Here is an 18233-nt window from a genome sequence, read left to right as displayed (position 1 = left end):
ACTGGTCAAAGTTTTTGTGGTGGCTTTGTGTTTGCCTTTCTCTTTTGGTAGAATGCATAGTAACTTCCTGTACTAAAGACTTTAGCACATAGGAGTGAAGGTTCTAAGTGGGCACTAGCTCAACTTCTCTGTGTTCAATGAATTGTATAGATATTGTTCTTAGCAATGGGGCTTTGCTATTAGTTTGGGAAGAGTAACACATTGGCTGTGAAACAGCTTAGATTGTTCCTGGATTACAATGGGAACATATTGGCCAACAACTGAATTAGATGTAACTGAAGCTAGTTGATAAGAGATAGCCAGCTGGGACTTTGTCTCTACAACTGTTTGGAAATTTCATTTAGATTGCCTCCATATATGTATACATTTTAGGAAGTTTCTACTGTATTAAATCTTCATACTCCCAGTCAAATGCCCCTTGAGTTTAGCTAATCCTCCTCATATTATGTTCCTCAATTTCTTCTCTCATCATCCCCAATGGTTCATCTCAGTCCAGCACCCTTATTCACTTATAATTATTTATTCTATTTCCATTTCCTAAGGAGAGCCATCTGCACCGTTCAGTCCCTTGCTTTAGAGCTACCCTCTGTGGTTCTGTGGGTTATAGCTTTGATATCTTCAACTTAACACCATATATATATATATATATATATATATATATATATATATATATATATATATATGGTGTTAAGTTGAAGATATCAAAGCTATATATATATATATATATATATATCATAATTTTTCATTCAGGGTCAGGGATAATTCATTCAGGATGATTTTTCTAGTTCCATTCATTTGCTGATTCAATTTCATGATGTTGTGTTTTAAAATGGTTGAAAAATATTCAATTGTGTAAATATACCACATTTTCTTTACCCTTTCTTCTGTTGATTGACATGTTGAGTTTCTTTTTTTCTTTAAACTTCTGGCTAGTATGAACAGAGAATAAGTAAACACAGTTGAACAAATATCTTTATGGTAAGATAAGCATCTTTTATGTATAAGTCCAAGAGTAGTATACCTGGATCTTGAGGTAGATGGATTTCCATCTTCTGGAGGAACTGGCATTCAGATTTCCATAGTGGCTGCATGACTTTGTGTTACCACCAGAAATGATGAGTGTTCACCTTACTGTAAATCCTCACCATCATGAGCTGTCACTTATTTTATAAATCTTTAGACATTCTAATGAGTGTAAGATGAAATACCAAAGTAGTTATGATTTGCATTTCTCTCATGGCTAAGGAGGTTGGCTGTTTCTGTGTTTCTCAGTTATTTGAGTATTTTCTATTGAGAATTCTGTTTAGATCTGTACTCCATTTTGTAATTTAATCTTTTATTTATATTTATATTATTTTTACACTTCAGATTTTATTCCCCCTCACTCTGGTTCATCCGCCAACAGTTCCACATTCCATACCTCCTCCCCATGCCCGTGTCTTCACAAGGATGGTCTCACCCCCATCTGCCACCCAACCAAGCCTCTAAACTACCTGGGGCCTTCAGTCTCTTGAGGGTTAGGTGCATCTTCTCTGACTGAACCCAGACTTGGCATTCCTCTGCTGTATATGTGTTGGGGGCCTCATATCAGCTGGTGTATGCTGCCTGGTTGGTAGTCCATTGTTTGAGAGATCTCAGGGGTTCAAGTTAATTGAGACTGATGGTCCTCCTACAGGGTTGCCCTCTTCCTTACCTTTTTCCAGATTTTCCTTAATTCAACCACAGGCGTCAGCAGCTTCTGTCCATTGGTTGGGTGCAAATACCTGCATCTGATTCTTTCAGCTGTTTGTGGGGTCTTTCGAAGGGCAGTTATGATAGGCTCCCTTTTTTGTGAGTGCTCCATAGCCTCAATAATAGTGTCAGGCCTTGGGACCTCCCCTTGAGCTGGCTCCCACTTTGGGCCTGTTGCTAGACCTTCTTTTCCTCAGGCTCCTCTCCAGAGCTCAGGGTTGTTTTGATTTGCATTTTTCTGATCAATAAGAACTTTGAACATTTCTCTAGGTTCTTTTCAGCCATTCGAGGCTCCTCTGTTGTGAATTTTCAGTTTGGTTGTATACCCCATTTTTGACTGGGTTGTTTGGGTTTTTGATGGTTAGGACATATAGCAACCTACAGATTGTACCCATTTTTAATTGGATTATTTGATTCCGTGATGTTTAGTTTTTTAGGTTCTTCATATAGTTTAGGCATCAGCCTTCTATCAAACATTGAGTTAGGAAAAGTTGCTTCCCATTTGATAGGCTGCTCTTTTATCCAAATGATTGTGTCTTTTGCCATCCAGAAGCTTTTCAGTTTCATTAAGTCCCATGTATTAATTTTTTATCTTAGTGCCTGTGCTAATGATGTTCTGTACTGACAGTCTTTTGTGCCAATGAGTTCAAGACTGTTCACCACTTTCTCTTCTATCAGGTTCCATACTTCTGGTTTTATGTCTAGGTCTTTTTTTCATAGTTTTCGTTCAGGCATTGACTGAGACAATAGGTTGCTTTGGACTGTTTGAAATAAGAGGGTTTGAAAATGAGATGTCCCTGAAAGGTTATATAAGGTGTTAGTTAGTTAGTTACTTCTCTGTTGCTGTGATAAAACACCTTAACAAAACCCATGTTCCAGACATGACACAGTGTATCCTATTGGAGAATTCATTACAGCAAGCATATGAGTTCAGCCTTTCAGTCAGGAATAATACACGATATTTGATCTACAAACAGGAAACAGAGAGAAAGAACAGGAAGTATAGTCAGGCTATAAAGCCCCATAGCAAATGCCCTGACACATACCTCCTTCAATTAAACTCCACATCTTAAAGGTTTCATAACTTTCCCAAACTTCTGGGGACAGAATGTTCAAATGCATGAACCTGTATGAGAAATTTTGTATTCATAGTATAATGCAAGGAGAGTTAAGGATTTTAAGAGTTTGTCCCTTCCCTTGTAGCCTGACTCTGCTCTGAATATGGCTCTTATTGCATCAATGTGTATATATACTTTGATAGACAGACCAATCTTATAAATGATAAGGATTACATTCCCTATTGATCTACATATCTATCCCTTCCTCAGTGCCTTCTCCTCTTGAAAACTTTTCACAGATTTTTTGTCTCTAGAAAATTTTGCCTCTTTTGCCTGTAACATGGCATGATCTGCGTCCCTGGCACCAGCAGAAAGCCAATGGTTCATGGGCAGATATATTCCTCCAAGGTCAGTAGCTCTTTACATAGGAGCATTAATTTATAATCAAACACTGATGAATCATGCTATTTTACTGAAAAGCACAGTCCTTAAGTCAACTACCTAATCTAAAGCAAGAAATTAAACTCTAAACCAACATAAACACATTACAAGTCATTAGTGTAATTAAAAAGGAATGTATAATTAAAACATTTGTGTATTTTAGCTCAAATTCATCTGCGGTCGGAAATTTTAATGAACTGTTCATCAAAGAAGTCTCCTGAGTCTGGGATAAGTTTAGCATAACAAGAAACTGAATGTTTTCTTTCCTAGACTTGAGGAGCTCTGTTCCCTCTGGTTTCTAAAAAGCAAGCTGTCATTGGTTCCACCAAACTAATAAGGATTCTAACTGGTTATGATTGCTTCCATGGTTTAGACTGATGTTATCTTTTTATCCCTTAAGAATCATGTTTTTCATAATTGCTTCTCTTTTGTCCTTTCCTTAAGACAAATGATTTTGTAATTAGCGATGAAGGAAGGAGTCGTCACTCCAAGACATCTGTCAAGTTGTCAAAAGTATGCTTCCCTGTAGCTATATTTAAACTTCCTGTTTAATAGCCTCTTGCTATATTTCCCAAGAACATCTCTGAGGAATCATGCCCAGGATCCCCTAATGATCAGATTCTATAAAACAGAGCAATTAGATTGTAAGAAATATCGCTCCCCTGTACCTCCTTCCTATTCACAATGTTCACCTCTTTCTCCTAACATTCCTTTCATCCAGCATTGCACCCACAAGGAGGTATGTGCTCTGAGGGTTCTGATTGCAGATTCTAACCCATGAGATAGCTGAGTATGTCAACAATTAGGCTGACATTTCCCCCAAACTTCAGCATTCAGTTTTAACAATGTTCTCTGCCTACAAATGAGTGGCAAGCTATTGTGAAGAATAGAATGAGTTCCCCTGGGGAGAGACAAGCAGCACCAGCTCTGTGCTGTTCCCACATACCCTGCAGAGAGATGATGTACATGCTAACATGCTTGCTGTTCTGTGTCATCTGCCTTTAGGAACAGCCTTCTGGTGATTTGTAAAGCTTCTCAGAGCAGAATCCGGAGTGACAAGGACAAGAACTGCCTGTATAGACAGTCCATCTCACGTATTCAAGATAACCACTGATCTACAATTCAGATGCTATTCTGGCCATAAAAATGACTCTAGTTCTCACAGAATTCTCACATGCTTTAAGCATTCACTCTCTATTCTCCTTTAGTAGGTTTAATCAGACTCCTGTTCTTTGTACAGGAGTATCTGAGGGATCTCAGAAAGTTCTCAGAATTCCTAGTATTTACACAAAAGAATCAAAGAGATAGAGGGAGAGCCAATTTTAGCCCAAAACTGTCCACTCTGAATACGTAAAATTGTTGACATACTGACTTCTTCATAAAGAGGTGTCATTGTGTATGATCTCAGCTTCCCGTTTTTGAAAAACCCCCAAAATTGGCCTGGGTTTCAAAAGCCTGTTAAACCTTGGAATTATTTCAACATTAGGATAAAATAAGAATATTATTGCATAAAGTCATTTTCCTCACAGATGTGCTTGCATTTATGGACAGATATTTCAAAATGAATCCCACCCCCAGATAGACATCATACCATCGTACACACATGTGTAGAAACACACACACACACACACACACACACACACACACAGAGAGAGAGAGAGAGAGAGAGAGAGAGAGAGAGAGAGAGAGAGAGAGAGAGACTTTAATATCCTCTAAGAAGTCAGAGTGCTTGGGAAGCAACAGTAGAATCTTGAAAGGGACAGTCCTAGGTGACTCTCATCAAATCATATGTTAACTGCTTGGATGCATGAACACTGTACAGGACAAGGGTGGGAATGAGGAAAGAATGGTAGGTGCAGAAATGATCCCTGATGCTTACCACTGTGGTTACTTTCCCCCTTTACCCCATCACAGAGGTTATGATGTGTGATCGTATTTAGCATGAGATGAAATCCCAGGGTTATCTAAGCTGCACTTCCCTTCTTTTCTATTTTACTGCCACTTCCGTTTGTGCCAACAGTCCTGCTCCTTTAACTGTTTTCACTCCAAATTTTGTTCAGACTGTTCTTCATATCAGCATCAGAACAATTATTCTGAAGCTCTGGCTGCCTCCCTGAATCATCTTCTACCAGGAGGTGTAAAAGTCTTTGTTTTTACAAAGACTTTGTTTCACCTGACTTTGTATCCTTAAAACACAGTCTGAACATTTAGCTTTTGCCCCACCTAATGTTGCTCCACCTATTCCAGCCTAATCCCCATGGACAAGTTTATTGAAGATGTTTTAGATAGCATATTCAGAAGACATGCAATGTTCACTCCAACCATGAAGGTGCCTGGTTATCCTCGGTTTACTCACCTGATAACGTCTTTCAAATGAGCGTACTGACCTATGTAAGCTTTTCTTAATTGCATTCTGATTTCTAGTAGCTCCATGAAAGTCACAAGCAACTGCTTTTTTTCATTTTTAATATTTGAGAGAAGCAATTGTTCTCTTCACTGTTTTTATGCAATTAGTTGTTTAAAACATGTGCCAGATGCTTTGAGATTTTAAAGTATTTGATTTAATTATAAAACTAACATTTGAAGTTCCTACTCTGAAGAAGCTGTACCATAGCCACCCACCATATTTATTTCTAGTCTCATCTTTTCTAGAAAGGACCAAATGTTAAAAATATGCAAGCAAATAGTCATGCTTCCTCTCTACTCTTTCACTTGTCTCTGGTCATTGATTGACAATGGCTTGAGCGTTTCACAACCTTTAATATGAATTGTAAACATATAGAGGCAGAGATTGACTGCAGAATAGTAAATTTTTCATTTTCGCAAGCTATAGAAATACAATAGTTGCAGGATCAATAATGAGTGATTAAATTGAATCATAAACCAATTGTGAAATGTCATGATTGGAAAAATGGGGAAATCCAAGACAATATGAAAGTATGACCATATGAGAGAATGGCTTGGAGAAATCTTCATCTTGTCATGTCACATAACATGTAAACTGGAATATTGTCAAATGGTACATGGTATGTCAATAATGTCACTTACTGGTCCCTCACCTTAATGTCATACTTATTTGAGTATTAAAGAGATAATAACATATGCATTTTAAAAACCTACATGTTTAGGGGACAAGTGAAGACATGAAATTTGAGAGGGGAATATAATAATAATAATAATAATAATAATAATAATAATAATAATAATAATTGCAGAGTGCATCACCTGAAAAACACGGAGAACTGGGAGAACAGAGACTTTCTAATCACTAAGATATGGACACATATTTTGCAACCCATGGAGAAATCTGGAAACTTGAAACCTCAGCAATATGATTCATGACTCAAAATCATTGCAGGAATACTGACTGTGAGTGATGTATGTGTAACAGAATCTCTGAACCACAGGGAGAGATAGTTGATCTGTGTGGTAACCTATCTGGACTGATCAAGGCATAGAGGTATATTTATTTGTGGTATTTTGTTACCATATAACATTCATGAACTAAGAGTAAGCATTTATGAGAAGAAAGCAAGGAAACTGATTTGATTAACATTTTGAAGATTGAGAATTTGAAATCTAAATTATGTTTAATTATAGAAGAAGGAGCTTATCCATCTTGCATATTTCAGTTGTAGATTGAAATTTAAAGCAATTTTGTATTTTCTCCTTCAAAGTGTTAGTGGCTCTGCTGTCCCTGAAGCCTGTAGATAGTCAGAGTTAGCACAGGTCAATATCACCTCTTTCCATCACCCTTCTCTTCATCATCATCTCCTCCATTTCACAAAAAGACAAGTAGCTACCTAATAATTACAATACTACTTTATATCAAAATAAAGAGTCCTAGTACAAAGATACAGCTTTTTTTAGTTCTCAAAAACAACTTCCCACACTGCATCTAACAGCAATACATGGAATCCTCCCATGAAAGAGACACAGTCCGCTTAACTGTCTTCAGCTTATATAGAGTAAGAATGGCGAGTGAGTGAGTTGCTTAGTTCTCTTCTTAAGTCCTCTTGACTGAACTTCCAGGTTAGGTGCTGTCACCATAAAACTTTGTCTTAAGGAGAGCATCATACAGAGGAATTATACACTAAATCCCTAGTACTATAACAGTAACATAAGCATAATGTTAATATTTGGATAGAATATGGGGTTTTAGAGACTTGAGAGTTTGAGGGTCTGGTGTCAAGTAAATCTAGACTGTCTTTTGTAAATGCTGGACAATCAACTGACACCACTTATTTATGATTTCAGAAATAATCTTAGACCTTTTGAGTGTTTTTTGTTATGTTGCTTCCCTAGAGTCCTATTTGAAATCTGGATTTCCCTGTATGAAATAAAAATAACAATGCATTTCTTGCAAGCATACCCATAATGATTACCCACACACTGCTACACATCTCCATACATGGCAGGCATTGCAGTCACCAGTGGGATGACTAAGTATTAGAAAGAAATCTTAATAAATTAAGTATTCTAGGATCTGAATGCCAGGTTCACTAGTTTTTCTTGAAAACTCTATCAGAATTTTACTCAATAATATCATGCTTTGCTATATTTGACATTTGTCTCTTCACAGACATTTCAAGCATTTTTAAATGCTAACTAACATAAGAATAGAGGTTGAAAAACATGGAAAAAATACACTCAAAGGTACTAAAAAGTATCTTATATTACAACTGAAGAAGGCTTTTCCTAATTATTTGAGTTGTTAGGCACAGAAATTTTCATTCCCTTATGATGGTAATATCTAGAATTTAGAGACACAGTCCTCTTAACTCTCTTAAGCCTTTAGAGAGTAAGAATGATGAGTGAGTGAGTTGTATAGTCCTCTTTTTAAGCATGAATGTCCATTATTTTATTTCTCTGAGTGACAGAGGCTTCTACACACTAGAAAATTTCTGCAGTCTCTAGACAATCCACACTTTCCTTCAACACGCATACCTCCCTACACACAAATACACATATTTTTAATTCTAATAATAAATATTGACTAATCAATCCAGACATAATCCCAAGTACTATGTGTGGGAATCCTATCTGTAATGAAGTAAGATGCTATATACAGGCAATGAGACAGTAAACAGGTCTAGAAAGCAAAAGACAAAAGAAGATAAAAGAAAAAAGATATATCCATCTATAGAATGTTGTTACATTACAAATGTGATCAGATTAAAAAATAAAATTATTCAACATATAGATAAATTTGACAAAAGAAAAATACAATGAAACTTCCATGACATGAACAATATGTTTCTAAAATTAAAAAACTTTTCTGAGATTAGCATACCATGAGTCTGAACAGGTATTTGGCCTAGGATCTTATTATCAAATACCAAGATGTGTGGGATGAACAAAAACCCTAAAGTGTCAATAGTCAAACAAATGAACAAACAGAAATCCAACCAACAAACAAAAACAAGCAGAAGTCAGAATCATAGTATGTAGTTTGTGTATAGAATGAAAACACTGAGCTATTTGAAGCTGAAAAGATGGAGAAAATGATTCAGATTCATAGAGAAACCAATCTCCTGCTTGCAATTTTATGCCTAGGCAAACTCTATCAAATATTAATGGAAAATGAAGAATAAAAACAAGTTCATACCTGTTGACTGCCAAAACCACATCTTCAAGTCCTTGCTCAGATTGTAACTAATGCTTTTCAGTTTAAGCACGAAATATGGAGACACGTGAGCCAGAGTATTTGACTTCAACCGAGAAAGGGAAAATGGAATTCTTAGACTGTTGGGAAAGAAGCTTAACTGTGGTTAGCATTTACATATTTCACAGTGTGGTTAACATTAAACATTGAGAGAACCCTTAAATTGATATATTAGTAGAAGAGGAAAAATTTTTATAATTTATGATGGAGAAGTATGTGTGTACAGCATATACTATACCAACATCTCTTTATCATCTATCTCTCTATCTCCCTATCTCCATCTATTTATCTCTCTATCTCTCTATCATCTATCTATCTATCATCTATCTATCTATCTCTCTATTTATCATCTATCTATCTATCAATAATGTATTATCATCTTTCTACAATCTATCTGTGTATCATTTATTACCTATATATCTCTGTAAAATTGATTTGTCATATATAGATATCATACCCAAAGGTAAATAATGACTTTATATAGAATCAGTCTGATTTGAAGGAAAAAGAAGATCAATGTCCCCATGCATATCTCATTGTATAGAACATGAAAGTCTCATTTTGTTAGGTGATTTGTTTAAGGCAAAGGCCAAAAAAAAAGAGCCATGTTTTAATTTTGATTCATTTTATTTCTCTGTCTAGGAATCTTTCTCCATGTCACCAACATAGGCATGTAGTTCAGATACAGATTTGAGAGTCAGCAGAGAATCCAAGGAGACAATTCTTGGTACTAATGTACAAAATAATCTTTCAGGATCATGTTCAATTTTCTCACTTCTGCTGTCTTTCTCTAGTCTTTTTTCCTTTTTTATTTATTAACAGTCCAGTCATTGTCCCCCTCTTGGTCCTCCTCCCACAGTTCCTCATCCTATTCCTCATCTCCCTTGCCTCCTACAGGGTGCTCCCCCAACCAGGCCTCCCTCTTCCCTAGGGCCTCAAGTCACTTGAGGATTAAGGATATCTTCTTGTACTGAGGCCAGACCAGGCAGATCTTTGCTACATATGTGTCAAGGGCCTTGGACCAGCCTGTGTAAGCTTCTGATTTTTGGCTCAGTCTCTGGGAGCTGTCTGGGGTCTTGGTAAGTTAAGACTTCTAGTTTTCCTATAAGATCACCCTTCTCTTCAGCTTCTTCAATTTTTCCCCTAATTCAATCCCAGGGGTCCTATACTTCAGTTCAATGGTTGGACGTTAAGTATCTGCTTTTCTCAGTCAGCTGCTGAAAGGGCCACTCAGAAGACATCCATGTCAGGCTCCTGCCTGAAAGCACATCATAGCATCAGTAATAATGTAGGGCCTTGGTGCCCTTCCATGAGATGGATCCCAAGTTGGGCTGGTGATTAGATCACCTTTTCTTCAGGCTCTTATTCATTTTTATCCCAGCAGTTCCTTTAGACAGGAACAATTCTGGGTGAGAAATTCTCGCTGTGGTTTAGTAACCCTGTCCCTCCACTTGAGATCCTCTCTATCTACTGGAGGTGGACTCTTCAAGTTCTCTCACCCTAATGTTGGGTATTTTGGCTAACATCACACCCATTGAGTCCTGAGAGTCTGTCACCTCCCAGGTCTCTGATAATTTTTAGAAGGTCTCCCCACCTCCTACCCCAGAATACTGCTTATCTCTATTCATTCTCTTGCCCCTCTGACATTCTCTCCTGTTTCTACCTCCATACCTGATGTTGTTTCCCTTCCCCTCCCACTTCCCGCTCCCACACATTGTACCATATGCCCTCTGCCTCCCTTCATTATTTTCTTCCCCCTTCTAAGTGGAATTGAAATGTTCTCACTTGGGCATTTCTGTTTGTGACACTTCTTAAGCTCTGTGGGTTGCACTGGTTATGCTAGTTTTCAATTCCACCAGCAACGGAGGTGTGTTGTTCTTTCTTCACATCCTTGCCTGCTGTCGTCTGAGGTTTTGATCTTAGCCACTCTGATTGGTGTGAGGTGGACTCTCAGGGATGTTTTGATTTGAACTTCTCTGATAACTAAGGACTTTGAACATTTAAGTGCTTCTCCACCATTTTAAATTCTACTGTTGAAAATTCTCTGTTTAGCTCTGTACCCCAATTTTTAATTGGGTTATTTTTTGGAGGTAAACTTCTTTAGATCTTTATATATTTTGGATATTTGCCTTTTGTTGGATGTAGGGTTAGTAAAGATATTTTTTCCCAATCTGTAGGTTGCCAATTTGTCCTACTGATGGTGTCTTTTGCCTTAGAGAAGCTTTTCAGCTTCATGAGGTCCCACTTATCCATTGTTGATCTTAGAGACTGAGCTATTATTGTTCTGTTCAGGAAATTTCTTCCTGTACCAATGAGTTGAGAGCTCTTGCCCACTTTCTCTTTTATTAGATTCAATGTTTCTGGTTGTATGTGGGGGCCTTGATTCACTTGTACTTGAGCTTTGTGCAAGATGATAAATATGGGTCTATTTCATTCTACTTACAGACTGCTGGTTAGACCAGGACCATTTATTGAAGATACTTTCTTTCTTCCACTCTATATTTTTGCCTTCTTTGTCATAGTGTCCATAGGTGTATGGGTTTAATTCTGGGTCTTCAATTTTACTTCATTGATTGACCTGGCTGTTTCAGTATGAATATCATGTGGTATTTTATCACTAATGCTTTGCAGTACAGCTTGAGGTCAAGGATGATTATTGTCTCAGAAGTTCCTCTAGTCTTAAAGGTCTCCATGGTTCTTTAAACTGGAAGCAGGTAATCTCGTTATAAAGATTGCTGTTTTGTGTCATGTTGGCTTGTAAACACTCCATCCAGTCACTTTGCAGTACTATGTTTTGTCATTGCATGTTACAGTTGTACATATGCATATGTTCCTTTATGTGTATTTTTTCCCATCAAAAGCAGCATGTTTGAGGAAAGATGTGCCATCCAGCAGTGGAAAAATTTCCAACTAAGGAAATGAGCAAATCTTAACATCACTCACTCAGGTCTAAGCAGGAACAAAGATGCCACAGAGTCAGCACAAAAGTGGCTGAGGTCAAGGGGCAAGTAAAAACTATGAAAAGACAATAAAGTAATAACATGAAATACTGTACCTGATTGATTCATGAGTATGAAGTATGTCTGCAGGTGTTATACTTTTATTATGTGCTTGTATGCACTCAAGGGTTTAAATTACCTGCTGATATGAGGTCCATTTTACAAATGAGAATATTAGGGCATGTCAACATACCATAAGAAGTAGGCTCTTATCTTCTCTGGAAGGCTTTGGGCTTTGAATTTCCTTGTTCACATCATCTAGACTATTCCAAAGGTCTTTAACACAGTTCCATCTAGAATCTGTGCTTTGAGGACAGGGAGGCTACTGCTTAAATCTTAGTGACATCCATTTGGAACATTTAGCACAGAAGGGGAACCCAATGAATATATATGAGCTGACTCTTGAGAAGAAAATGAAGTGGTAGAAAATCTCCTTTGTTTGCCCCCACACAGAGGTGCAAAAATATTGGGGGTAGAGCACATTACTTAGCCATCTAGCAATGCTAAGTTACAGCTAAGGTGACAGCTAAGGATATATAAAGGACTCTTCAAAGCATCATATTCATTATGGCTGGGCATGATGGGATGCTTGTAATCACAGAATTAAGAGGTTATACAAATAAATCACAAGTCTCAGGCCAATCCTTCCTATAAGCCTCAGCTTTGTTTTAAAAATAAATGAACAAACCATACACAAATAACTTACTTTTTTGAGGCAAAATCCAAATTAAGATGTAAACATTTCCCCCAAATTGAAGTACAGCAGTATTCACAGTGAAATTTAGTCTTATTTTTATAATCAATATATGCTAATATAAAAGAGAGAAATATGTCTACTTAAAGCAACACAAAAGTTACATATTTGTGTTAATTTTTGTCCCTTATGGTTTAGCCTTGTAAATCTGAATGGGCATAAATTCTGTGTTTTTTTTTTTAAATTGTGACCAATAAAGTAGTTTCTAGAAGTTCCAAAAGAGAAACTGTCCAAAATAAAGTAAATATTGCTATAATCTTACATGTTTTTGTCAGTTTCCTACATCATCATCATTATTATTATTTTGCATATGAAAGTTGAGGAAAGCCAGGTTTCTTACCAAGGTGATCTCATACTAGCTACTGAAAGGAAGCTAAACAAATGCTTAGACCAAAATCTTTGGTTTGTACAATTTTGATGGAGTGTGATTTGTACCTTTGTCTGGTCTCTTTACCCATGCCAGTCTTTTGTAATCTTACTTTACTATCAAAAGACATTTTAATTTTGGCTTTACCAATCTGATGAAACACTAAAGTTAAATTGTTTGTCCCTTTGGTAGGAAACATTTCAGCCATATGCATTCTCTGTCTTTGTGTCTCTGTGTCTCTATGTCTTCTCCCTCCCTCCCTCCCTTCCTCTCTCCCTCCCTCCCTCCCTCCCTCCCTCTCTCTCTGTCTCCCTTTCTCACTCTTCATCTGTCTACCTGTCTGTCTTTCTCTGTTTCTGTCTCTCTCCTTCTGAGTGTGTGTGTGTGTGTGTGTCTGTCTGTATATCTCTGTGTATTGTGTCTGTGTTAGTATGAATTAGCATGGGTTTCCAAATCTTTGCTATCAGTTTCCTGTGGCCCACAGTTAGATAGTGATGTTAAACCCATCCCCTTAGACACAGGAGACCATTTCCAATTGTATTACTGATTTCTTTTGCCTTGACCAGATGGCTTCAAGTTCTTGTGACTATATAGAAGTCCTTTTGATTACCCTATTTATCTCTCCCAGTGCTCAATTTAAGGATCAGATCTTACTTAACACATTTACCTTTGAGATAAACCACTCAAGCTGACTACTGTTTGGTCACTATACTTCTAGCATATGGTCGGTGAGTCATTACAGCATAGTTATTAGTTATTAGATTTAATACGTATTTTTATATCTATAACAAAAGCAGTCAGGGGTTCCATGGGTTTTTTGGTGCTTTTTTAGAACCATCATTCAAAGGACAGAGACTTGAAGGACATAGTGGAGATGAAGAGAGTCTGTTAAGCCCTGAAGGCTACTGACTGAGGCCCTGGTTTCCTGTAGGGAGATAGACAAAGAAAAGATGAGAACATTTTTAATATGTATTTTCTTTTTAATTAATTAATTGATTAATTATTTTATTTATTTACATAAATAAAAAAGCCAAAAGCTGCTTTCCTTCTGTCCCCCTCAAAGATTTCTTTTTCCCATCCACCCTCCTCTTTGCTTCTTAGAGGGTCTTCCTACTCTGCAGGCATCCCACCACACTGGAGCATCAAGTCTCTACAGTATTAGGTTCATCTTCTCCCTCTGAGGCCAGACAAGGCACCCTTTTGCAATATATGTGCCAAAGGCCTTGAACAGCCCATGTATTTACATTGGTTGGTGGCTTCTGGGAGTTCCCAGGGGTCCAAGTTAGTTGACACTGTTGGTCTTACTATGGGGTTGCCATCATCTTCAGATCCTTCAATTCTTCCCATAATTCTTACATAAAGATCCCTACTTATATCCAGTGTTTGACTATGAGAACATGCATCTGCCTCAGTCAGCTCCTGATAACATCTCTCAGAGGACAGCCATGCTAGGGCCCTGTCTACAAGCACAACATAGCATCAGTAATAATGCCAGGGTTTGGTGCCCATCCGTGGGATGGATCCCTAGTTGGACTGCTCACTGATTGGCTATTCCTTCAGTTTCTGCTCCACTTTTGTCCCCACATTTCCCTTAAACAATTTAGGGTCAAAAGTTTTATAGGTAAATTTGGTGTCCCCATCCCTGAGGTCCCATGGGGAGTTCGGGTTCTTGGCTTGGGGTTCCTCAGGCCAAAAGGTAGCCAGGAACTGGCTGGTTCTCAGGCCCTTGGGCTTTCAGGCACCACTGGGGGACTGCAGAAGGGCCGAAACCAAAGTGGGGATATACAGACTAGATTTGCCCTCAGCAGAAAGGGGGAATGGACAGAAATTCTGGTTGTGTCCTGAAGGGATGAGAGTTCTTGGTTGCAGTGACTCACTTTGGCTGGTTCACAACTGGCTCGGCTTGCTTACTTGGGATGGTGGCCTATATGACTGGAAACACAGTTCTTCTATGAGAGATTAGACAGCGGCTCTAAAGACAAAGGCCTGCGCAACTATTCTGCACGGATTTCAAAGAAGAGAAGTAGTCCATGGTTTTAAGGTATTTATTGTCATGGCAGAAAATAGATGAAAACTGTACTCCTGTATTTTCAGGGTGGGTCTGAGGTTAAATAATTTTTGCAAAAAGGAGGGTCTGGGAAGGAATGTTTAATTGGCTACACCCCTCTGGTCTTTAGGTATCTCATTAATATGGAAATCTGTCTTGAGGCTCTGGCGTGTAGTCAAGCCCTCTACGTGTGGAGGGGCTGGGGGGCATTGTCCTAAGTGACTGGAGGACCCCACTCTATGGAAGTCTTGGCCTTGTGTCAGGAACCTGGAATATGGGAGCTTAGCAAAATGCATGCTGTCTCTTTGGATCACCTGGGATCTCCAGCAATTTCTAGCCAGTGCTCGACCAGAAACCATGCTGTCCTTCCATGGTCCTACATACCGTCACTTGCATTTTTGCCCTTAGCTATTCTGATTTGTATAAAATGGAATCTCAGAGTCATTATGATTTGTATTTCCCTGATGACTAATGACTTGGAACATGTCTTTAAGTGCTTCTTGGCCATTAAAGATGTCACTGCTGAGAATTCTGTTTTGCTCTGTACCCTCTTTTAAAGTGGGTTATTTATTTATTGGGAGTCCAACTTCTTTTCTTTCTTTTTTCTTTTCTTTTTTTCTTTGTTTTCTTTTTCCTTTTAAATATTTTATTTATTTACATTTCAGATGTCATCCCCTTTCCCCATTTTTTCTCCATAGAAACCCCCATCCCATCCCCTTTCCTTTTTTTTTTTTTAATTGCATGGGAACTGCTTTTGGTAAGATGCTCATTTTCACTATGTTAATCCTATCTATCCATGAGCATAGGAGAACTTTTGCATCTTCGACTTCTTGAGAAGAACATTTTTAATTACACCAATAAAATACAGAAGATTTCGTTTTTAAAGAAACAAAGAATCAAAAGTGACAGCAGAAATGCAGTACTCAGGAAATCAGTCTATTCAAATGGTACATTTGGCTACTACAAGAAAGCACCCATATACTTACACATTAAAGACCATATTTATCAGCAGAAAATAAATAAGCATTCGTTGGTGAAACAGAAACATCAAAAGACATGTAAAAAGTAAGACAGTACTGAACCTCTTTGCATTTCAACACACACACGCAAGCACACAGAGGCACATATATAACCATTCACTCACATATGTACATATGCATAGATACACACATACACTCAAACACACACACAAACACACACAAATATACAAACATACAAACACACATACACACCAGCAACATCTAGAGTTCTTGAATCAAAAGTTTTCTGTTTCAAAATCACTTTCAGTGTTGTGCTTAGGTCACTCCAGTAGATTTCAAGAACTATGGCTTCAGAATTAATTGCCAGATAATTTGTCTTCATTTGCCAAGTAACTTTCTTTTTTTACAAAACATCCAAGTAAATCTTAAATTTAGATGTGGTGACTTAAATTTCCTCTTCGGAAAGAAAACAGCTAGATACTTAGGGTCTATCCTTATATAAAATGCCCCTGTAGAAAATTAGAAAAACAACCAAAAAATTTTAACCCATGAGAATTATTATACCAATGACAAATTTTCAACTAATTTGATATTGTAACCTGAATCATTTTATGGTAAGAGTTGCAACCAAGATTCAAACATAAATATCTATGAAATAGGATCCTGTGTCTGCAAAACTGAGAAAAGGCTTGATTTGATCTAAACTTTGAGGTACAAAGTCAAAGATGTCAGATGATAGAATCAATAGAAGAGAAAATATTAGAGAGGCAAGGTTTGAACACAGTGTAGTTAGACCAAAATTATGTAAACAAGTATTTCCTTCTATCCTGTTTGCTTTAGAAACATAAGGGGGCACTGAGGCCTCAACGGTGAGAGTTCACACTGAAGACCATATCCAATTCTATCCAGTATATTTAAGAGAAAAAAAAAAAAACACAAATGTCAACGTTCTAGGCACATCAAATTATTTTTGGTGCTTATAGCAAATTTTAGCTATTTTGGTGTGCATCTTTTAAGAATACATACCTTTTGCATTTTATCAGCATGTCTGGTATTCATTTCAAAAATAACTTTATGCATGTTAAGTTTTCTACTTGAAACAATATGATTCTCAATTACTTTTCTTTCTCTTGCTTCTTATTTCCTCATCTTGACTGTTAGCCTTGTATCATCAAGCAGGCCTCTAAGAATCTACTTTCTAGGTCACTGACTAGAATTCTTGTGGGAAGAACTGCTAGCAAAACACATGTGTTAATGAAATCACTGTGCTTGATTTGGAGCCTAGGGGAGTAAAACCAGTAGGCACAGTGTGCAGGATTTAACACTCCCTGTTTACAAACTTAAAGACACTTTGTGACATCCTCCTGTGTATTTCAGATTTCAGTGACTGAAGTCTGATGATATATAGACAGGTTAAATAGAGTATAGTCTCCAGTAGGGTGTTTTTTTTTTTTTTTTTTTAACAATGTCAAAGCAATAATACAATTATTTTACATGATTTTAGGTGTGTATGTATGTATGTATTTATTTATGTACGTATGAATATTCATGGGTGAGTGAGCATGTTGGTATAGATACATGTGTAATAATGTACCCATGAGTCAAGGGACAAATACTTTGTTGGATTTGTTTCGTTTGTTTGTTTTATTGTTATTTATATTTTTTTGGTTTGTTTCACAGAATCTCTTGCTAGCCTTAGCCTTGTTAAATAGGCTATGTTAGCCCCAAGAATATGCTTAATTGAACCTCCTCAGAATTTGGGTGACACGTATATTCAACTCATGTCTGACTTTTGTTTTTTTAAACATCGCGCCTGAGAACTGAACTTGGCTCATCATGTTTGCAAAGCAAACCTTTATGACTGAGTTGGAACTCCTGCGCTATTTGGTATCTTAAAGTCATAAAATATAATTTTGAAGAAATCAGAAAGACATTGCCTACCATGTAGGTAAGCACCAAAATGATTTCATGGTCAGATAAGTGAAGTTTAGATGTCTCTTTGAAGAAGTGAAAGGGATCATCTAGAAGGGGAAGCCCACTCTAGGCAAAAGAGGTACAAAGTCATGCTAGTGAGTGTAAGGAGGTCACACCCGGGTGGTTAATGATTTAGGTGGTCTTGAGTCTAAGCAGTCGGAATACAATGGTGTCTTTTCAGACAAAGAAGACTCTGACATTGCAGGCTCACTCTGCC

Source organism: Arvicanthis niloticus, chromosome 14, assembly GCF_011762505.2.
Source record: "Arvicanthis niloticus isolate mArvNil1 chromosome 14, mArvNil1.pat.X, whole genome shotgun sequence".
In the NCBI taxonomy this organism is placed as follows: Eukaryota; Metazoa; Chordata; class Mammalia; order Rodentia; family Muridae; genus Arvicanthis; species Arvicanthis niloticus.
Note: the sequence above shows the minus strand (reverse complement) of the source record.